The sequence below is a fragment of the Odocoileus virginianus genome, chromosome 16 (assembly GCF_023699985.2).
Source record: "Odocoileus virginianus isolate 20LAN1187 ecotype Illinois chromosome 16, Ovbor_1.2, whole genome shotgun sequence".
In the NCBI taxonomy this organism is placed as follows: Eukaryota; Metazoa; Chordata; class Mammalia; order Artiodactyla; family Cervidae; genus Odocoileus; species Odocoileus virginianus.
The window spans coordinates 45,863,589-45,887,711 of record NC_069689.1 but is presented as its reverse complement, the minus strand read 5'-3'; the positions used below and the strand labels follow the sequence as shown (position 1 = coordinate 45,887,711).

Genomic DNA, 24,123 nt, shown 5'->3' with positions numbered 1-24,123 from the left:
GAAGAGAGCTGGTAAGGATTTGAGTAGAGGGCAATTCCCTCCTTTCAAAAAGATGGTCTGGGGAAGAGGGAAGGAACTTCTCCTTACATGTGGGTATATATTGTAATTTAGTTTGGCAAAGCCACTCTATGGACCATAGTCCCATTCTAGAAAAATCCGACCTTTTATTTCCTAAAGCATGATGAGTCGTGATTTTACCTGTATTTGGGGCTGAGAAAAAGTGAGCAGGGAATTAGTCACTGGCCTTTCGGGATAAGTGAGGGGCATGGCCCATCCTGCCACCAGGGGTGACACGTGCTGCTTTACGAGCCAGGCTAAACATGCTCAAAGCATTTGGAAACCTTCGGGGTCTAAGACCCATTTAGAACAAAAGTCTGGTGCACCCAGGCAAGGTAAATAATTTGTGTGATGGAATTTGAGGAAAAACTGTTAAAGGAATAATGTTGATTTTTCAATCAACTGCCTTCTGAAGGCAGTTCCTAAAAGTGATGGGCTTGTCTTTACACTGAAGTTCTTTCTCTGGCTTTCCACTCTTGAGGCCCAGCTGACTCCCCATCCTGACCCCATCCTGCTCCAACACAAGGCCTCTCCTCATACACACTGCTCAAGGAAACCCTTCTCCACTGACCTCTGCCCCTCGGGCCTGCCCCGGGCTGCAGTGCGCACTCACTTCTGTGCACTGACCTCTGCCCCTCGGGCCTGCCCCGGGCTGCGGTGCACACTCACCTCTGTGCACTGACCTCTGCCCCTCGGGCCTGCCCCGGGCTGTAGTGCACACTCACCTCTGTGCACTGACCTCTGCCCCTCGGGCCTGCCCCGGGCTGCAGGGCGCACTCACCTCTCTGCACTGACCTCCGCCCCTCGGGCCTGCCCCGGGCTGCAGTGCGCACTCACCTCTGTGCACTGACCTCCGCCCCTCGGGCCTGCCCCGGGCTGCAGGGCACACTCACCTCTGTGCACTGACCTCTGCCCCTCGGGCCTGCCCCGGGCTGCAGTGCGCACTCACCCCTCTGCACTGACCTCCGCCCCTCGGGCCTGCCCCGGGCTGCAGGGCGCACTCACCTCTGTGCACTGACCTCCCCCCCTGGGGCCTGCCCCGGGCTGCGGTGCACACTCACCTCTGTGCACTGACCTCTGCCCCTCGGGCCTGCCCCGGGCTGCGGTGCACACTCACCTCTGTGCCCTGACCTCCGCCCCTCGGGCCTGCCCCGGGCTGCAGTGCGCACTCACCTCTCTGCACTGACCTCTGCCCCTCGGGCCTGCCCCGGGCTGCGGTGCACACTCACCTCTGTGCACTGACCTCTGCCCCTCGGGCCTGCCCCGGGCTGCGGTGCACACTCACCTCTGTGCACTGACCTCTGCCCCTCGGGCCTGCCCCGGGCTGCGGTGCACACTCACCTCTGTGCACTGACCTCTGCCCCTCGGGCCTGCCCCGGGCTGCAGTGCGCACTCACCTCTGTGCACTGACCTCTGCCCCTCGGGCCTGCCCCGGGCTGCAGTGCGCACTCACCTCTCTGCACTGACCTCTGCCCCTCGGGCCTGCCCCGGGCTGCGGTGCGCACTCACCTCTGTGCACTGACCTCTGCCCCTCGGGCCTGCCCCGGGCTGCGGTGCACACTCACCTCTCTGCACTGACCTCTGCCCCTCGGGCCTGCCCCGGGCTGCGGTGCACACTCACCTCTGTGCACTGACCTCTGCCCCTCGGGCCTGCCCCGGGCTGCGGTGCACACTCACCTCTGTGCACTGACCTCTGCCCCTCGGGCCTGCCCCGGGCTGCAGTGCGCACTCACCTCTCTGCACTGACCTCTGCCCCTGGGGCCTGCCCCGGGCTGCAGTGCGCACTCACCTCTGTGCACTGACCTCTGCCCCTCGGGCCTGCCCCGGGCTGCAGTGCGCACTCATTGCCTCCAGCTATAGCGCCCCTGAGAGCAAGCCAAGTGTTCTCAAACTCTCTCAGTAGAAGCCCGCACGATGGGTGATTTCCCTGCACCACACACTCCAAAGTGTGGAAGCGCAAGGCTCGTGGACTGGCCGGATGCCACTTGCCCTCATTCCAGTCGTCTGCTGTTCAGGGAAGGCACAACCCTGAGAATCAATCACTGCATGCGTGCTAAGTCGCTTCAGTTGTGCACGACTCTTTGTCACACTATGGACCATAGCCCACCACGCTCCTCTGTCCATGGGATTCTCCAGGCAAGAACACTGCAGTGGGTTGCCATGGCCTCCTCCAGGGGATCTTCTCAACCCAGGGATCAAACCCGCCTCTCTTATGTCTCCTGCATTGGCAGGTGGGTTCTTTACCACTAGCGCCACCCATCACTGCATTGATGAAGCTTAACCTCCTTGAATGTTCAAACAATGGCATTCACATTTACCACGGGTTTGCCCACTCTGTTATTGATAACGCATTACTTGTGACACATGTTCAGTAAACGGAGACAGACCAGTGTGCCAAGACGACTCTACTTCTCTTTAGGAGCTTTTCTGATCACTTCACTGTATCACTTCACACACTTTAGCTGAGATTTTTTTTAAATGAACCTTTTCTTCAAGGGGAAAAAAAAAATGCTGCAAATGGAGTCACCAGAAAAGCAACTAGGAATATATTTTTTCAATTCATAATGCAAGGCACTAATTTCCTTAACCTGCAAAGAACTCTAAATCAATTAGGGAAAGGGTAAAAACTCAGTACAAATTGGGCAAAATACATAAACAGCCCACAAGCAAGGAGCTACAATGGATATTGATATCTCATTCATAATAAAAGGAATGAAATTAAAACTAAAACCACATCTGCTTTCATTATAAGTTTGGCAAAAATAAAAATATTTAAAACATACATTGGGAAGGCTGTTGAGAAACACATGTTCTCATGTACCACTACTGGGGGTTTACACTGGCTCAACCCCTGTGCTTGAAATGAAACAACTTGCAACATTAAAAATACATATGCATATAAAAATACATATGACTTATTCAGTCATTCCAATGATTGTTCTTACTGTACAACGATAAACATTGCTGCATTGTTGCAATAACAAAGATTAGAGACCAACAGGGGACAAATTAAACAAATCACGGTATATACACACAATGGAAAACTGACCAGCCATTAAAAAGAATGAGATGCCTTCTGTACACAAGGATATGACAAGGCTGATAAGATGAACTGATAAATGAAAAGAATAAGACAGAACAGTGTGGATCACATACTATCATGTATCAATGCAAAAAAAAAAGGTACATTTTTGTAATTGTGTAATTCCCTCTCTCCAAAAAAACAGAAAGAAAGAAAGAAAAGAAAAATCACTAGTAAGACTGATTGCTTATGGAAAGAAGAATTGGATTGCTAGGATTTATGGGAAGGTGACTTCTTTTTCACTATGTATTTTCTCAAACCTTTTGAACTGTGGACATAAAGTATTGATTATAAACAATGAAATTCAAATAATCTAAAAAATATATCCAAAAAGGCAGAGACTAGGAGAAAATATTTATAAAACACATATCTGGATTCACATCCAAAATATACCAAGACTTCTCAAAGCTCAAAAATAGAAAAATAAAACAAAAATGATATTTATATTACCAAAAAAAAAATACTTTATGTAAACCAACACTCCAAAGAAGAGATATGACCAAAAGTATATAAAAAGATCCACAGCGTCATGAGAAATGCAAATTAAGCCCACACTAGGATACTTTTACACACTTATTAGAATGATTTTTTTAACATGACAATAACTAGAGCTGGTGAGTATATGAAATAGCTGAAACTCCTCTGCACAATAACTAGTGCTGACAGGGATGCAAAGTGATACACCTATTTTGGACAGCTCATTTTCCTTTAGAAGTAAACTAATGCCTACCATGTGACCTAGCCATCTCACTTTCAGGTATTTGCTCTAGAGAAATGAAAACACAGCCATACAAAAACCTGTATGCTCATGTTCATAGAAGCTTAGTTGGAAATTGCCAAAAATAAAAAATGACCCAAATGTCCCTCAGCTGATGAATAGACAAACTGTGGTATATTCGGACAATAAAATACTATTCAGAAACAAACAAAAAATACCAAAACAAAACAAACAAACAGAACATAAAGAAAGCACTAAGGTACTGAAAGAACATGGATAAATCAGGAGGATTATACTAAAACTGCATTATATGAAAAGTGGTAAAGAATCTACCTGCCAATGCAGCAGGTGCAGGAGACCTGGGTTTGATCCCTGAATCGGGAAGATCCCCTGAAGGAGGGCATGGAAACCCACTCCAGTATTCTTGACTGGAGAATCCCACGGACAGAGGAGCTTCGCAAGCCATGGGATTGCAAAGAGTCATACATGACTGAAGCAACTTAGCATACAACACGCATACTAAGTAAGAGCAGCCAGTTACAAAAGACTATATGCTATGATGCCAATCATACAACATTCCGGAAGAGGCGGAACAGGTCAGTGGTTATCAGGAAAGGAAAAAAGGGATTGGCTACAAAGGGGTCCTTTGGTGGGTAATGTGATTATTATACAATGGTGTATATTTGTCAGAGTGCATAGAACCGTGGTTGGCTATCTAAACTCTGTTTCCTGAAGAGAGGGAAAAGGGTCATGAAAAATTCAGGCAGTTCTGCCTGACTCCCTGGGAACATGCCTAACCATCTCTCTTCAAAGATGCTAGAGTCTCTACAGAGGCAGACAGAGCCCTGTTTCAATTATGTTGCCCACAGGGAAAAGCATTTACTGGCTTTATCTACCCCAAGTGCTGAGTGACAATATTATCTTTCCCCACTGGACAGGGAGATTTCAAGTTTGAATGTAATCTTAATTAGAGGGTCCTCTTTGCAACTTGATTATGAAGACAGTTGCACTGAGGTTAGAAGGAGATGGGAGAATTTGATCAAAGCCAGTCACTAGGAAACTAACGTGAGCCCAGATATGGAATCTAAAGAGGATATGACAGGTACACTTCTTTACAACCTTGTCCATTGCATTGACAATTATCCTTTTAGTGGGCATTTCTATTTTGACTGTCCAGTATATTTACAATATAATACAATTTATTTGGATGATGTTCACTTGTAAAATATTAGCTTGAACACAGACATACACCTATTCAAATGCCCTGCTAAACTACTTTGTCTTCAATAATCTAGAATTACCTGCACCTCCTGGTTATTAGTTTCATTACTCTGACAGCTGAAATAACATGCTCATGGCTTGTATGAGTCTTGAGTGTTTGGGGTTAGGAAAAGAATGGACAGGTTATGCATGATATTTTCTAAATTAACTTGAACTCTGCATTTGTTGACAGCGCTACAAAGTTTAATCACACAGATGGTACTTGAGGGGAGCGGGGGGCAGAGGCAGGAAGCAGGTACACGCAGAAGGTTCCACTTGACTGGATGCCATTGTCATGAAAAGCCAGGTGTCACCCCTTGCAATGTAAAGGAATCAAGTAATTTAATCTCTCAAGACAGATTCAACGAATCCATTCTACCTTGAAAGAGATAAATTGGTACATAAAGTGCAAAAAATAATCCCTTTGATAAGCATGTTTTTATATCTGCCTCATGATTGAAACTGGAGAGCAAATTTAACACTGATCATTAATATGTTAAAGTTTAAAGCTAAAAGAAAGAAAAGGGAGGGAAAGAAGCAGAAAGAGAAGCAGCAGTAGTAGCGGCAGAGATGGTAAAAACCATGATGCTGTGACTATTTCATGACTGCTTCCTCAGAACCCAGCAGTCTTCCTGGGAACCACACAGGGAGCCGCTGCAGCTGCTTGATTAGGAACAGCGGCACGTCAAGGGGCCTGACAGGTCTTTTCCTCCTAAACCTAGACAAACGGAACTCAGCCACCCAGAAGATCTAGTCACAGGAACTTCCCTATTCCACTCAGAAAAGACACATTCCAATGAAACGAGTTGCTCTGAACTAGTGCGATTGGTGGGTTGAACCTAGTGTGACTTCCCCAAATGCCACTAACATGGAAAGAAAGGGAATTTTTAAGGAAATCAAGTGATAAGGACAAAGAGAAGAAGTGGAAGCTGCAGTGGGGAGGAGAGAGCGATGATAGACAGCCCTCTTGGAAGCTGGGTGTTGAGTGGAGCTAGGCAAGCCAGCCCAGCAGAGCCTTGAGACCTTCGCGAAGAGAAGTTCAGACACCCATGTTGGGAAGCGGGGAGTCAGAAGCACTGTGGCTCTCGTCTCTGACCCTGAAATCGAGGGACTGTGGACCCCAGGGCCCCATCCAGCAACTGCTGCCCTCCAACTCTTGCAAGGCCTGAGAAGTCACTCCAGAAAGACAGAAACAAAGAAACCCAGGCTCATAGAAATGTTCATAGCAGTGTAAGGCAGAGGACTGGAAATAGGATCAAGGGAAGGTGTGTGCCTGAAGGGTAGGGAGACCTCCTTCCCGGGGCCCCACCTACACCAACCATCACGCATGGTCAGATAGAGAATTCCCGCCTCTGGAAACTTTTCTCAGTATTTAGCACTTGACTTTTTTGATATGGTTGGTATTTATGGAAGGTGTCATTATGTGTCAGGAGCGGGGGGCATTGAGGATGCACCTGTTCAGAGTTCACAAAACAGGTAGGACTGTGTTAAAGTTATGAAGCATAATTGTGAAGTGGGTACCCCTGATTCCACCACCCAACTTCAGAAGGTGCTGTGGCCAATCTACGTGGAACCTGCATGTATCCTCCCACCCTGTGACTCTGCCTCTGCTCAAAAGGAGCCACCGCCCTTCAGTCTGTGCTTCTCCTTCTCTTGCTTTTTTAAAAAATAATGCTGCTAATTGTGCATGTATTCCTAAACGATATACTTTTTTTTACCTTGTTTGGTAGTTAGCTTGATAAAAGTGACATCATCTTATCTGACTTGGAATGTCTGAGAAAGTAGTTTTCAGTTGTCATTACATTTGTTTACCTGATGTCTGTGCCACCCAGCATCCAGGATCTTAAGTCTCCTCACCAGGGATTGAACCCGAGCCCCCCGCAGTGTAAGCAGAGAGACCTAAACCCTGGACAGCCGAGGAAATTCTTCATCATTACCTGTTGGTGGGCGGCATTAGCTAGTTTGTTTTCTTAACTGTGAAATATTCCTCTGAGTGAATATACTCTCCCTTTACTTATACACTTTCTTGTGGATGGAGATTTAATTTGTTCTCATTTTGGCTACTACCTACTACGATATCTGCTGAAAGTGTTCTGATACATGCCTTTTGAGTGCCCATGGAAAGGAGCTTTTCCAAAGTATACAATTGTTGGGTCATAGTACTAACTTACAGGCAAGTTTTTAAGATATTGTTTTTCAAAGTGTTTATATCAGTTTACTCTTATCTCAACTGTGTGTGTGTTCTTGTTCTTTATATTTCAAACATTTGATCTTAACAGATTTTTTTTTTTTCAGAAGTCATTGGCAAAAAAGTATTCCATGGTGGCCTTTTTATTTTCTCAACTACCCACAAGATTGAACTTATCTTCATAGATTTATTGACTATTTTTATTTCCATCTCTGTGAAATGTCTATTCATATCCTTTGTTAATTTTTTATTGGGTTGATTGTTTTGGGGGTTTATAGTAGTCCTTTATATATGCTGAATACTAATCCTTTATCAGGAGTGCATGTTACTATGAGTTTCTATGAGTTTTGGAGTCATCTTTTTTTTTTAAACAATGATTTCTAGAGAATACCTAAATTACCAAAGAATTCATTAATATTCAAGGATAGGAAGTCTCAATATCATTTTAAAAAGAAAGAAAGAAAAAGCCAGTTCTCCCCAAAGCAGTCCATAGATTCAGTTTATTTCCAGTCCAAATCCCAACTTTTTTTGAGGCAATGATTATTTTGTGCAAAATGGAACACGTGTTGGAATCGGCAGCCTTTCCCATACTGGTAATAGCCCAGAGGGCATGGGCTAGGAGGTCACAGAGACACAGGTTAAAATCCTGGCTGTATGCTCACCAGCTCAACACTTGAGTAAATGGCTTCTCTGAGTGTCAACAGGTCTAACACCTAATTGGTATTCAGTTGGGGTTAAGAATGTCTAACGTAGCTTTGTTAAACCAGATAAACACAGAATCAATATCTAGCACACAGCAAGCACTCAGTAAACGCAGGCTGCCTTCCTCTCCTTTCCTTCACTGCCTTCACTTAGAGCACAGAGCTCTAAGGACTTCCTGAGATGGAGGGCCCAACACCTGTTAGAAAAGAGAGGCTTTCCCCACCTAGGACTGGATGATGAAGTGATGTTGTGGGGCCTGCCAAGAGAGCAAATGCTTTTCATCTTTGTCCTGGAACGTAATTTAAATCTATTTTTTATCACAAGAACTGGAAAATGCAAGCTACAGAGAGTAGCCCAAGGCCTTGACTGTCTCTTTATTCCCTTTGAACCTGATAAAAGCAATACCTGCCCTTCCTTGAGCCCAGAGGTGAAGCTAACAAGAGGCTGATGACATCGAAGCTTCAGAGTGTCTCATTTGCACAGGTCCCCCTGAGGCTCTAGAAGGGGTTCTGATAGGGGTGTGTAACCTTATGTTTTTGTGAAATTTTCAAAAGTGAGGTATTTTCACTGCCAATCAGTTAAGGCTGGGTCTTTCTATTGACATTCCATTTGCATGCTTCCCATCACGTCCGGTGGTGGAGGAGAGGCCATGAGTACTTTTGGGGCCAAGCTAAGGGGATGTTAAGTTGGTGATACATTTAGTTTGGTTTTCATGGAACATGTACATGTGGTTCGGAGTCACTCCCTTGTAGAGCTGAGTTAGTAAGGACTGTCCTGGCGGTGTTCTGGCTCCCGGGGCTCCTCTGCCATACCCCATGTGGACTCATCCAGTGTCACGATGTCCAGATGCAAGGCCAGAGGTCCGGATGCAGCCCTGTGCTGCGTGGCATGTCCAACATCAAAACTACAGGATGGGAGGAGGAAAAGCACAGGAAAAGCACAGAAGAAGCTAGTCTGTGAAATATCCTTCCAAACCTCATAGCTCATATATCCATATGAGAGCAACCTGAGATATTTTAAAATTTGACAACAATCTTAAACATTTCCATGACATCCTCCATGATTTTTGTCTGTGTTTCTAAGAGTAATTGTTTGGGAAGCTAAAAGAAGCTTTCCAAACAATCAATAATACCTCCCCCTCTCCAAATTTTTTTAATTAACCATGCCACAGGAAGGGCTAAATTATCTTGCCTTGTTATCTGTAAAAAAAAATCACAAAATTGTCATTAAAGAGGATACAGCCAGAAGATCTAGGGAAAAAAAATTACTGAGTATGTCAGACAGATAATTAATTATAAATTATGAGTTTTTTGTTACATTTGCAATATTTGTCAGCTTTAAAAGTTTGTAACTTATAATTTATTTTCTATTCTACATATTCTCTTTCATACCCAATTTGACTAATCTGTAACTATGTATTCTTATTCTCAGAGACGATCCCACAATGGCATAAGATTCAGACCCACAAAACCCAGATCTATCCTTTGTCTTACCCGAAGGTGAGACTCTTCAGTTTAATGACTGGCCTTGGGCCCCAGAGTGGACGTTACTCATAGGACTGGAGGAGACCGCAGAGGTGTGGCCACAAGCAGTCAGGGCTAGGAGCCAGCACCGGATGGGGTAGGCCCAGGGGACAACTGCTCACAACGCTCTTGCCTCATTTAGGGCAAGTAATGGACACTCCACACACACACCCCCCAAGCCCGCAGTGTTTATTAACATGGCCTGAGGCAGGATATCTTCTACAGTCTCTTCCTCTGCAGCGTTGCGGCCCACCAGGATCCAGAGACTTCTGGTTACAGTCCTCAAGGACGGTCAAGGAGAGTCTGAGAACCCCACCTGCTTCCAGCCTGAAAGGAGTCAAACTAAACCGGCAGACTATCTCCCTCCTGCCCCCCACCCCCACCCTGGGAATTCGGAAGAGGAAATGAGATAGTAAGCACGAAACCTGTCAGGCAGTCAGGAAGCATTTGTGGAATCCAAACAAGAGATGTAATCAAAGTTCAGGCCCCACAGCAGCCGAGGTTTGTTTGAAGAGTAGAGTTATCTTTCAGTCTGAACAAGACCCAGTTCTGCCCCCTGACCCTGGGCCACTGCAGGGATGTTTGTGACCAACCAGGCTCTGCAAGTATTTGAAACTGCAAGGGGCCACTCGAGCTGTCAAGGCTGGGGTGTAATGCCTTCCTTACAGGTGAGCCTTCCCTGCCCTGCCCTCAGGCTCTCAGGCCATTGCTTTGGTTTTCTGAACCCTCTAGAAGTCCTAAGTTCCCCTGGAATTTGAACTTGAGGTTCCAGTGACAGACCAGGCCAGGTGCTCCTGTCTGGCATGCCTCCAAAAAGTATCCATCAGTCCTGCTCCAATTCATGCCTCAGTGAAAGCCCATGAGACTGGGGAGCTGCTTTACAGGGAGAGGAGGCGGGCAGGGGCGGGGGACAGCCAGACTCGATGGGAGGGGTAAACAACGTGGCTAGAAGAGCCTGTCCATTCACTCCAGCTTTCCAGGCAAACAACTATCAGAGGCTCACTGCGATAAAACATCCATTTCTGTGTATTCAGCAGCACCACAGCTCCCTACGCCCCACCTCCATCTGTCAATCATCCTTACAGAAGTGATTCCAGTGAAATGGACAGTGAAAATTAAAACTGCCCAGGACATCTCTAATTCACTGGGGCTCTTTTCACCTGAACCTGTGTCTGTAAGCTTCCTTCCCTGCGGTCCTTCCCAGACAGTGACAGGAACTGGGCCTGTCTCCATTTTCCCCTAAATCTGTCTATAGTGCAGGCATTTAGTCTCATCACAGAGAATGCTGAACACTGGACAAAAAAATTCAGTGTCAAAAACAGCAGTCTGTCTCACAGCTGTCAGGCAAGGTCCTTCTCCAGCACAGTAAGGAAGTAAGTAAGTGTTGGTTGCTCAGTCGGGTCCGACTCTTTGCAACCCCATGAACTGCAGCCCGCCAGGCTCCTCTGTCCATGGGATTCTCCAGGCAAGAATACTGGAAAGGGTTGCCCTTTCCTTCTCCAGGGGATCTTCCCGACCCAGGGATCAAACCCGGGTCTCCCACATTGCAGGCAGATTCTTCACCGTCTGAGCTACCAGGGAAGCCCCTCTGGCACCATAAACAGAAATTAATACCAAATTTCAGTTCCTGCTTTCTCTCATCTTCCCTGATTCTTGGAAGAGTTAGTGAGGAAAACAGAAACAAAGAATAACAAGAGGTTGTTTGGGGACTTCTGCTGAAGACATTAATACATGTACTTAAAAAAAAAAATTTTCTGTGTACACTGAACACCAAGATTGCGCCAGGCTGTATGCTAAGTACCTTGCACACAGTATCCTCTCCTATCCTTGCAATAACCCTTGAAATAAAAAGTGAGCTAGTAAGAGGCAGGATGGACCTGGTTTTCTCAGATTCCAATTCTGTGCTATGTTTGGTGTATAAATTTAAGAACCATAGGAACCTCTCCTGTAAGGGTTTCCCAAGAGTTCCAGGCTTGGGAAACAGGTCTTGGAAAGGAAAGATGTGGGCAGAGTCAGAGGTCAGGGATGAGGAGGAGGGGGCATGGGGGTGTTTAGTAGTTTCCCTTAGCTCTTGGCAGGAATGACAAAAAGAAAATTAGAGTTATAGGTCTGTATAGTCCTAGCCCGAGAAACGAGAAGAAAACAAAAAGTATGTGGCTATTAATCAGAAGATACAAAGCTGCATGCCTGAAGCTGAGATGTTTAGCTCAGACTTGCCCAGAATCTAACCGAGCTGAAGTTGTCTTTTGAGAAAAGTTTTTTCATTGCTTAAAACTATCACACACATACACACACATAGACACACACAGACACACACAGTAGGATAAAATAATAGGCAAACACTTATTCTCCATCCAAAACCAAACAAATATTGTTTCCTCCTCTGAAAACAGCTGTGCTCTGGGCTGTGGTTAGTTACTCAGTCTCGTCCGACTCTTCGTGATCACATGGGCTGGAGCCCATCAGGCTCCTCTGTCCGTGGGATTCTCCAGGCAAGAATACTGGAGTGGCTTGCCATGCCCTCCTCTAGAGGATCTTCCCAACCCAGGGACTGAACGCAGGTCCCCCGCACTTCGGGTGGATTCTTTACCATCTGAGCCACCAGGGGAGCTTATTGTTTGTTCCTCTGAAAAGAGCAGGTTTGCTAAATTGTCCCAAGTAATTGGAAAAGGGGGCCTTTTAAGAAATGTTTTCGATGGTGCCATCTGGTGGACTCATCCTAAAAGTGCTATCTGTTCTTGCAATTAAATTGACTTACTTGGGAGGACAGATTCTAGTACATAATGAGACATTTGGTCCCTCAATTTTTCCCTGTGGCTTTCCATTATTTTCCCTCTGGGCATTCTTAGCCTCCTTTCCATTCCACTACAATCAACTGATCCTTGAAGTTTCCCCTTTCATTTCATAGCTTTTCTGCTGCATTAAAGCCATTTTACTGGCAAGATTTATAGCAATGTCAAGAATAAAGAAAACTGCTGTAAAATTACCATGGACAACATTATAAACTGGCAATAAAATTGGCCATAATGCACAGCTGGTATTTATGTGGGCCACCTGTTCCATTTTAGCCACTCCTGATCAACTGTTTTCACCCCATTCACTGTATTCTGAAAGCCCTTTCACTTGCCTCCTTCTCCTCCAAAGGACTTCAGAACTGATGATAAATTCTAGAATGTGCTAAGGCCTCACATCAAGCCAACCTTGCTTGTCCATGTGGCCATTAGCCTGCCTAGAAGCCCATCATGACTGATTCTTCCTTCTGAGTCTCTGAGCTCTGCCAAAACCCAGATAATAGACATAAGAACAGTTTCACCGAAACTCATGGCAGCTACCAGATACACTTAATCCCAACACACATATTCATATCAGAAAATCAAATGAAATGTTGGAGAAGCTATGCACTTCATGAATGTGGGAAGGTACAAAGAGCCATAATTTATAGGAGCAACTCCCATTTAATGAGCACCTACTCAGTACAATTTTAAATTTTTACATACTGCTCATCCTTGAAGGAAATGGCAACCCACTCCAGTATCCTTGCCTGGAGAATCCAATGGACAGAGGGGCCTGGCAGGCTACAGTCCATGGGGTCGCAAGAGTCGGATACAACTTAGCGACTAGATCATCATCAATCCTTGCAACAATTCTGCAAGATTGGTTGAATCAGTTATTCATTGCCTCTGTGACTTCAGTAAATAATTTTACCAACTTCAGTTTAAAAGCTAGTCTATCCACAGTTTAGTCATGTAGTGAGATTCCGGTAGTAACAGTGAAGAGCCACCATAACTCTATTCTATGCTAAGCATCCTTATAAGAACTCTCCATATTACCTCAGTTTATTTAGTCACAGTGCACTCATAAGGGCTTCCCAGGTAGGACTAGTGATAAAGAATCTACCTGCCAGTCCAGGAGACGCAAGAGATATGGGTTCAATCTGTGGGTCAGGAAGATTCCCTTGGGTAGGAAATGGCAACCAACTCCGGCGTTCTTGCCTGGAAAAATGCCATGAACAGAGGAGCAGAGGGCTACAGCCCATGGGTCCACAGAGAGTCAGACACACTCAGTGACTAAGCACAAACACACACTTATAATGTGCTATGAATATGCTCATTTCACAAAAGGATGCTGATTCCCAGAGGAGCTAAGTTACTTGCCAAAGCAAGAGCTGGTAAGTGACAAAGCCAGGACATGAACCCAAGAAGTCATATTCCAGTGCTCTTTTGATAACTGTGACTACAACTTAATAATTAACGTAAAAAAAAAAAAATCAATGAGTCAAGTCAGCATGACTGTTGGAGTAAAGACCCAGAAGTTCTCTTCTCCCTAGAAGCAATGAAAAGATTGGCCAAAATTACTACTATCAACTTTTTTCAGAACGCCAGAAATGAATCAAAAGCTTGCAGCAGTTGGGAAAGCATGTAATTAAAAACCAGCTGAATCTTGCTGAGAACAATGAGATTTGTGGTTTTGCTTAACTGAGTCCTATCTCTCTCTGGCTCAGCAGGAACCTTGAAAGTCATTCCCAGTGAAGGCTCAGAGCCACCAGAGGAAGCAAAGTGGAACTGGAGCTCCTTCAAGGCCTCATTCACAAAGAATTATCATTATCTGACCTATCTGGTCAGACTGCCCAGGGGTTCGCTGAAAGACCACTTGCAAAGCTGCCTGTGTGTATTAGTTGCTCAATCATGTCTGACCTGACTGTAGCCCCCCAGGCTTCTCTGTCCATGGAATTCTCAAGGCTACCCCACTCCCTTGTCCAAGGAATGTTTCCAACCCGGGGACTGAACCCAGGTCTCCTGCATCACAGACAGATTCTTTTACCATATGAGCCACTATGTATTTGACCTGACCTGGAGACTTACTGGTTCAATCCTTATCCAATCATGAGCTGAACGACCACTAAGCAAACCAGACAGAGATTTCAATGGCCACAAATGATAAAGAATACAGACTTCATAGAACGAGTTCAGAAAAGTTACCAAATAAACAAGAACAACTAACAATACTCCCTGGGGAAGGGAGAACCTGATTTCCAGCGGTGCCACATTATATGTTGTTTTAAATGGCTAGTTTTCAACAGAATTTTCAGTGTATGTAAAGAAACAAGTATGGCTATTTAAAAGGACATAAAATGATCAATAGAAATTGTCTCTGAGCAAGTAAAGACATGGACTATGCTTTACAAGACTTTAAATCAGTCATTTTAAATATACTCCAAAAGCTACAAGAAATCATGTCGAAAGAATTAAATGAAAATATGAAAATGATGTCTCACCAAATATAGAATATTCATAAAAGGATAGAAATTATATACTAAAAATATAGAAATTCTGGAGTTGAAAAGTACAATAACTGAAATGAAAAATTCACTATAGGGAACAGTATCAAATTAGAGCAAGCAGAAGAAAGTGTTGCATATTTAAAGATGGGTCAATTAATGTTATCTAGTCTGAAGAAGAGAAAGCAAGTAGAATTAAAAAATTAACACAGCCTTAGAGGCTCATGGGACACCATCAAGAAACCAACTTATGCAACAATCCCAGAAGGAGAGGAGAGACAAAGGAACAGAAAGACCACTGGAAAAAATATGACTTAAAACTTCCAAATTTGATGAAAAACACTAATATACACATCTAAGAAACTCAACAAAGTCCAAGTGAGAAACGTAAACTCAAAGAAATACACAGCCAGACACTTCCTAATCAAACTACTAAAAGATACAGGTAAAGAAATAATAGTGAACGCACAAGAGAGAAAAGAATTATCATTGCAAGGATCCCTCATCAGCTGATTTCTCATCAGAAAGTATGAAGTCCAGAAGATGTTGGAGGACACATTCAAAATGCTGACCTAAAAAGAAAAACCTACTAACAAATAATTCTGTATCCAGCAAAACTATCCTTCACAAATGAAAAATTAGGATATCCTCAGATAGACAAAAACTGAAAGAAGTTATCACTAGACCTGCTCTGCAAGGAGTCATTTAGACTGAAATGAAATGCCATTAGAAAATAAGTCAAATCTACATAAGGAAATAAAGAGCACCAGTAACAGTAACTACATAAGTAAATATATAGCACTGTATAAAGGTATTTTTAACATTTTTATTGAAGTATAGTTGATTTACAATGTTATATTAATTTCTTCTGCACAGCAAAGTTATTTAGTTTTATACATATATATATATATATACATATATATATATATATATTATTTTTCATATTCTTTTCCATGATGGTTATCACAGGATATTGAATCTGGTTCCCTGTGCTATATAGAATGTTTACTCATTCTATATATAGTACTTTGCGTCTACTAATCCCAAACAAACAAAAGCATGTATTTTTTATTATAATTCTTTGTTTCTCCTATCTGACTTGAAAGCTGAATTTTCATAAATACAAATCTATGTTAGTGGGCATAGTATGTATAAAATGTAATTTCTATGGTAATAAAAGCACAAAGGAGGGGATAGGGCATAGCTATATACGAGTAACATTTTTGTATACTATTGTAATTAAGTTGTGTTATACAAAATAGATTCTAATAAATTATGATAATTATAATCCTCAAGGTAATCACAAATCAATAAAATATATAGTAAAAGAATCATCAAGGAAATTAAAGTAAAATATCAGAAAATATATATGTATATAACAAAAAGGAAGTTAGTAATGGGAGCAACAACAAAAAGGCATAAGATAAATAAAATGCAAACAGCCAAATGGCAGCTATAAGTCTATATAACAGACATAGATATAAAATAATTAAACTTTCCAGTTAAAAGGCAGAGCTTGGTAGGATGGACTTTTTCAAAAATTACATGGTCTAATTCAATAACCTAAACTTCTACTTTGAGAAACAAGAAAACAAAGAGAAACTAAACCCAAGGGAAGCAGAGAAAAGAAATAATAAATATCAAGATGGAAAAAAAAAGGAGAAAGGATAAATAAATTTTTAAAAGACAAAACCAAAATTTAATTCTTTGAAAATATCCACAAAATTGACCCCAAAAAATCTTTATCCTGGCTAGTGGAGGGAGAGAAGTTTTAAATTACTGAAATCCATAGAGAAAGGATGTTTCTACTAACCTTTTAGGGATAAAAAGGTTTGCAAGGAATACTAAGAAAATTTTATGCCAACAACTTAGACAACCTAGATAAAATGGACAAGTTCTAGAAAGACAAAAACAACCTAAACTTACTCAAGAAGAAACAGAAAATCTTAATAGACTTAAAGCAAGTAAAGAGATTGAATTATTAGTCAAAAAAGCTCCTACAAAGAAAAGCACATGATCAGATGACTTCACTGGTGAATTCTACCAAATACTTAAAGAAGGATTAATACCAACCCTTCACAAACTCTTCTAAAAAAGAAAACAGAAGGGAAAATTTCTCAACTTATTCTATGAAGCCAGTATTACCCTGATATCAAAGCCAAATAAAGATATCACAAGAAAAGAAAACTATATCTTATGAATATGGATGCAAAAATCCTCAACAAAATATTAGAAAACCAAATCCAGCAGCATATAAAAAGGGTTACACTGTACGAGGGCTTCCCGAATGGATCAGTGTGTAAAGAATCTGTCTGTAATGCAGGAAACACAGGAGATGTGGGTTAGATCCCTGGGTCTGGAAGATTCCATGAAGGAGAAAAATGGCAACCCATTCTAGCATTCTTGCCTGAAAAATCCCATGGACAGAGGAGCCTGGCGGGCCACAGTCCAAAGGGTCACAGAAAATTGGACATGACCGAGCAGCTAAGCACCAACACCATCACATACTCTATGAGTAAGCAGAATTTATCCAATCAATGCCAGAGTAGTTCAGTATGTAAGAATCAATGCAATACACTGCATTAATGGAACAAATGTTAAATACCCATGACAATCTCAATAGAAAAAAATTTACAAAATAAAGACCACGGCATAGCAGGAATACTCAACAAACTAAGAATAAAAGAATTTTCTCAACCTGATAAAGCAGATATATTAAAACCCCATACTAAGATATCTTACTTAATGGTAAAAGGCTGAAAACTTCAGCAGCAAGACAAGGACATCTGCTGTCACAACTTCCATTTAATGTTGTGCTAGAGACTCTAGCTAAAGGAACTTAGGAATCAAAAGAAATAAAATGAATTCAGATTGAAAAGGAAGATGTGAAACTAACTCAATTAACAGATGACATGATCTTGAATATAGAAAAATCCTAAAAAATTCATTGAAAAACACATTAGAGCTAATAAATATGTTTATCGAAGTTTCAGGATATAAGGTTAAATACAAAAGTCAATGGTACTACACTAGAAATGAACAAACCAAAATGAAATTAAGAAAACGGTTCTAAAATAGCACCAAAAAGAATAAAATTTAACAATAAGTAACAAATTTAATAGGGGCTTCCCTCTTGGCCTAGACGGTAAAGAATCTGCCTGCAATGCAGGAGATGCAGGTCCAATCCCTGGGTCAGGAAGATCCCCTGGGGAAGGAAATGGCAACCCACTCCAGCATTCTTGCCTGGAGAATCTCATGGATAGAGGAGCCTGGCAGGCTACAGTCCATGGAGTCACAAATAAATTTAATGAATGAAATACAAGACTTGTACAATAAAAAATACAAAACATTCTCAAAAATAATTAAAGAGAAGATCTAAAGTTGGAAATACATCCAATATTTATTGATTAGAAGACTAGACATTGTTATGAAGGCAATATTCCCCACATTTATCTACATATTAAATGCAATCCCTTTCAAAATTCTAGCTTTCTTTTTTGCATCAATTGGCAAAATAATAAAATTCCTAGCAAAATGAAAGGGAGCAGAAGAGTCAAACAATCTTGAAAAGAAACCAGTGTTGGAGGACTCTCCAATTTCAAAACCTACTGCAAAACAAAAGTAATCAAGATAGTGTGAAACTGGAATAAGATATGTAGGTCAATGGAACAGAATGGAGAGTCCTGAAATAACCCATATACCCTTGGTCAATTGATTTTTGACAAGGTGTCAAGATCACTCAGTGTAGAAAGAATGGTCATTTTAACAGAAGGTGGGGGTGTGGGGGTGAATTGGAAGATAGGGATTGACAATAAGTGCAGTATTAATACTTTGCATTAAATAGATAAATAATGAGAACACACTGTCCAGCACAGGGAACTCTGCTCACTGCTCTGTGGGGACCTAACCGGGAAAGAATCCAAAAAAGGAGGGAGACATGGGCATGCAGAGCTGATTCACTTCACTGTACAGCAGAGACTAACACCGCATTGTAAAGCAACTTCACTCCAATACAAATTAAAATGAAAAGAGAGATGGTGCTTGGATAACTGGATATTCCCATACAAAAGAATAGGCTCGGACCCCTACTTCACACCACATACAAAAATACCTCAAACCTGAGGATTAAAGACCCAAATGCAATAATTAAAATCATAAAAATCTTATATTTTAAAAAGTCATAACTTATCAATAACAAAATAGATAAGCTAATTTAATAGTGGGCAAAGGATTAAAATAGACATTTGTCCAAGGAAGATATGCAAATGATTAGTAAGCACATGAAACGATGCTCAGTATCATCGATAATTAAGATATTAATACAAATCAAAACCACAAGGAGATACCACTTCACACCTACTAGGATATCTATTATAATTTTTTAAATTAAAAAAAAAGGCAATAGCTAGTGTTGGTGAGGTTATAGAGAAATGTGAAGCCTCACACATGTCTTGAGTATATAACATGAGGAAGCCACTTTGGAAAACACTCTGCATTCCTCAAAATGTGACCCAGAAATTTTACTCCTAAGTATATCATAAAGAGAATGAGACATGACCTGCATCATGAAACATAATACACCACACACACACACACACACACACAACTTGTTATAAAAACACAACACAAATTCCTGTACATGAGTATCCACAACAGCATTATTCATAATACCCAAGACTTCTGTAACCATGGATGTCATAAGGCCCAAGTCCATCAATTGATAAATGATAAACAAAAGCTGGTATATCCATATAATGGACTAGTATACAACCACAAACAGGAGTGAAGTACCACGATGCTACAGCATGGCTAAGCTGTAAAATATTACGCTGAGTAGAAGCAATCAGACACTAAAGATCACATAAGTCTGATTCCACTTATACACCACATCCAGAATAGGAAAATGCATAGAAACAGAAAGTAGGTTAGTGGCTGTCAAGGCCTGGAGGGTGGAGAAAATGGAGACTGACTGCTAAGGTACCAGTTTTCTCTTTGGGATAGTGAAATGTTCTGAAATTAGATAGTAGTGATAGTTTCATAATCTAGTGAATATACTGAAGTACACTGAATTGCATACTTTAAAATGATGAACTTTATGTTATATGAATTATATCTCAGTTTTTAAATATATTCTTAAAGTCAAACAAATCTTTTACATTTATGTAATGATGTGTAGTTTCCAAATTTCTGTTTTTTACAGCTTCTGGTTTGACTTTCACATTCTTGTCCCATGTGAAAGTCAAATGAGCCTTACGACTCCCCTGGTCATTTGGGGGTTCAGAGTCTTTCCTTTTTTTCTTTGTCAAACCCTAGGGCATTGTTTTAGTCAGGACCAAAGCCTGGAGCAGCGTAGAACTCTTGTTCAGATTCCACTAGAGAGAACTTAGTTATATGGCTGATATCTACTTTGGATGGAGGTTCAGAAATGTAATCTAATCTAACAAGGTGCCTCGTGTCAGAGAAAATAGATTCTGATGGACAGGCTTCTCTCTTTGCCATAGACATCAAATTCTTTAGGGAAAACACATTAGAGGACCAGCCTATGTGTGAGTCACTAGCCATTCTGCAAAAGCACATCTGGAGATGACCACGACCACCTGTCATAAGAAATCAGCTCCTCTGTCTCACCTGCAAGAACCTCCATCATCTAGCCCCAGCTCACGCAGGCTGCACTGTGACCCCTAATCCTTACCATATTATATGCTCCAGTTCCCCTGGTTTCACGAGCAGGTGCTGATCACTCCAGTCCCGCCACCTTGCCTGCATGTTTGCCTCTCTCCCTTTGCTCCATCTAAAACTTACCCTTCCTCCAAGTCCGGGGTGACCTCTCCTGTAACGCCGCCCTCGACAAGCAGCCTGTGCGTGGCTGTGTCTCCCTGAGCTCTTAGCAAACGTGGAGCTCTACCTTGCAGTGTGCTGACCACTCTTTATCCAAAATGAAGAAGCACCTTATGGGACGGTTACCCTGATAGAACGAACTAAGAGTGTATCTACTGGGGCACAATAAGACGAAAGATCTTCCCTCAATTATTTCATTCTCTAATAGGGGAGATAATGTAATTATCCATAGAAGACATTCAGTTAAATTGCCCCAGGAGTCCACATGTTGGAAGAAGATTTCTCCTGAATGGAGAGATGGGAACGTTGACTAGAGAAGGAAATGTCGGGGTCAGAACATGAAAGTATGTGACAGGCAAGAGACTGAGTGCCCCTCACCCCAACCCCAGTGCATCCTTCACACCAGCTACCAAAGTGATCTTTCTAACACCTGGCCAGGCCAATCTGCTGCTGAAAACCCTTCCTAATCCTCCATAGTTCACAGCAGCGTTTTTCATCACTTCACAACATCAAGTGTTCCACAGGCAGTGAGCTCTCGGCCAGCACTACAATAAACAACGCTCGAAAACTCAAAATGCACATCAATTCAGTTAATGGTCTGAGTGTTCTCTGGTCAAAAAGGCAATTTTTAAAAATACTTTTTATTGAAGATTTGTTGATATATGATATTATATAACTGACAGATTATAATATAGTGATTCATAATTTCTAATGATTATACTCCATTTATGTGAAAGTGTAAATCGCTCAGTCATGCCCAACTCTTTGCAATCCCATGGATTATAGCCCATCAGGCTCTTCTGTCCATGGAATTCTCCAGGCAAGAATAATGGAATGGGTTGCCACACCCTTCTCCAGAAGATCTTCCCAACCCAGGAATCGAACCTGGGTCTCCCGCTTTGCAAGCTTATTCTTTGCTGTCTGAGCCACCAGGACTCTCTGTTTATAATTATTATAAAATATTGGCTATTTTCCCCATGTTGTACAATATATCCTTGTAGCTTATTTTATACATAATAGTTTTTACCTCTTAATCCCCTACCCTCTCCCCACTGGTAACCACTGGTTTGTTCTCTATACATGAGTCTGCTTCTTTTTGTTATAGTCACTAGCTTGTTGTATTTTTTAGAGTCCACAAATAAGTTAGATCATACAGTATTTTTATTTCTCTGTCTGACATTTCATTTAGCAGAATACCCTCCAACTGCATCCATGTTGCTGCAAATGGCAATTTTTCATTTTTTATGTCTGAGTAGTATTTCGCTGTCTATATAAACCATGTTTTTATCCATTCATTTGTTGATGGGCAGTTAGTTAATTAATGCTTTCCTCAAGTGCATTTGACCCCAGGGTGTTTTCTTCCCTTGAATATCTTTTGTCCATCTCAAAGTGCTGGTATGGTCCCTATGGGGAACAGCTCACCTGTCAGATGGCGCTCAGCCCACCTGGAAGCTGATTCTGTGTAGCTGTCCAGCATCTTCTCCAACCCCACCCCCATCTTGCTGTGAGCTTTAGCTACACTGAAATTCTCACACAGCCTCCAGGGTGTGTGGCTGAGCACTAGCCTTTCTTTTGCCAAGACCCTCTTTCCTCTTGGGTTTCCCTGATAGCTCAGTTGCTAAAGAATCTGTCTGCAATGCAGGATACCCAGGCTCGATTCCTGGGTTGGGAAGAGAGAAGGGATAGGCTACCTACTCCAGTGTTCTTGGACTTCCCTTGAGGCTCAGCTGGTAAAGAATCGGCCTGCAATGTGGGAGACCTGGGTTCAATCCCTGGGTTGGGAAGATCCCCTGGAGAAGGGAAAGGCTACCCACTCCAGTGTTCTGGCCTGAAGAATTCCACGAGTCCATGGGGTGGTAAAGAGTTGGACACAAATTTCACTTTCACTTTCACTTTCTTTCCTCTCGGGTAAACCCCATGCCCACTCCTGGGAGGTCCTCTGCTGAATCTCAGGCCGCTCCCTGCAGGCAGAGCTGACCTGCTTCCTCTGAACTGCCCTTGAATGTCCTTGGAATTTTACATGGTTCTGCAGTTACACATATTCACTTGGTTTTAGATGTTTAAAAGTCAGCTTCTCCCAGTCTAATGGGAACTTCTGAGGATAAAGGTTATAACTATTTCTTTTGTTACATCCCTAGTCTTGATCCTGAGTTGTGTTCAGCAGATGTGTCTATGAGTGAGTGGTAAAATGGGGTCTTTCCAGATGTGACCTAATGCTTTATCCCAGTTGCCTCTGGTCATTAGCTATCCCAAGGGGGAGAAAATATCAGACTTTGTGGTTGAAGTTGCATGCTCTATTCCTTAGAGATCCAGGAAGCACATGAGCAAATTAAGGCTGAAGAGGGCTATATAAAGGACCTTGTCTAACCCAGCCTCTCCCAAACACATGGGCCCTAATTCTGGGGGCTGTGAGCGACACAGAGTTGATGCCATGCTGGTCCACCTCTGTGTTCTGCATGGGAAGTGCACTGATTCCCCTTCAGATGAGATAGGCTCCTGGCCTCCGCCCCATTCCCCCCACCACCATCCTCTCCTCTCACTTCTCTGCCTTCCCCTCTGCAGGACGGTGAAGATCGCATGGATCCTTCCAAATCCAATCCTGTCCACTCACGGAGATCCGCCACACCTTCACTCAGATGTCATTTCTCACGTGCCATAAGGCAGTGTCCTCAGCTGCACCTCAGTGCCTGTCGCCCCATCCTTCCCACTGTCACCCCATCGCCCTGTCACTCTCCCCCTCAGGAACACAGCGTTCCAACAACCCCACACACACAAAGGGGGAACCCCAGTGAGATTTCCCCTAAACCCTGACAGCTAAGCCGTCACACTAGGCCCCAATTTCAAAGGAGTCCTGGATCTGCATCTGGGTTTGTTGGTCACTTGGGTTTTAACCAGCAGTAGACAGCCTGTCCAAGGCCTTTGGGACCCTTCTGATCTACTAAATTTGATGGGGAACACCAGCTACCTTAACGATAAAAGATCAAGCCATTTCCCCAGCACAAGTTAAAAGAACAAGCCACAGAAGATAAAATTTAAGAAAACTGTCCAAATAGATTCTCCATTAAGATCTTCCCCAGCTCCCGGGGCTCTTTGAAATGTGCTGTGAGAAAAACAGAGCCAGCTTCCTTTACGCATTTCTCATCTTTGCTCCAGTCTTTTCAAGATTTGGAGACTTCTGTCAGGCCACACAGAGGAAGTCACTGGGATCGGGTCAGCAGTCCAGGGTCTGCATGGTGTTTTGCTGCAGCAATAGCAGCCACTGGGGTCTTCCGCCTTCAGAAGAAGCCCCCTATCCTTCAAATTGTGCCCTCTTCCTGCCCTTTAGGCTACAAGTCTGATGCAAAAAGGTCATACAGTTAGCATGAACCCCTCCACACCTGGCCTCCTGGCTGCCCTGGTCTGAGCTCAGGCCCCCATCTGTCCTCTGACAGCCTCAAATGTCATCTTAGAATAACTTCAAGGCATTGCCTAGGTCTC

At 42.8% G+C, this 24,123-nt stretch overlaps 1 long non-coding RNA gene across 1 annotated transcript in view; it reads right to left on the bottom strand.

Annotated features, from left to right (window-relative positions):
- Positions 1-8,276: 8,276 nt before the first annotated feature.
- The window catches only part of LOC110146279 (uncharacterized), a 93,976-nt gene continuing 78,129 nt past the window's right edge, over positions 8,277-24,123 (bottom strand). The window contains exon 4 of the long non-coding RNA XR_002316481.2: positions 8,277-8,911. This is a non-coding gene — a long non-coding RNA (uncharacterized lncRNA). The remainder of the gene's footprint in view (positions 8,912-24,123) is intronic.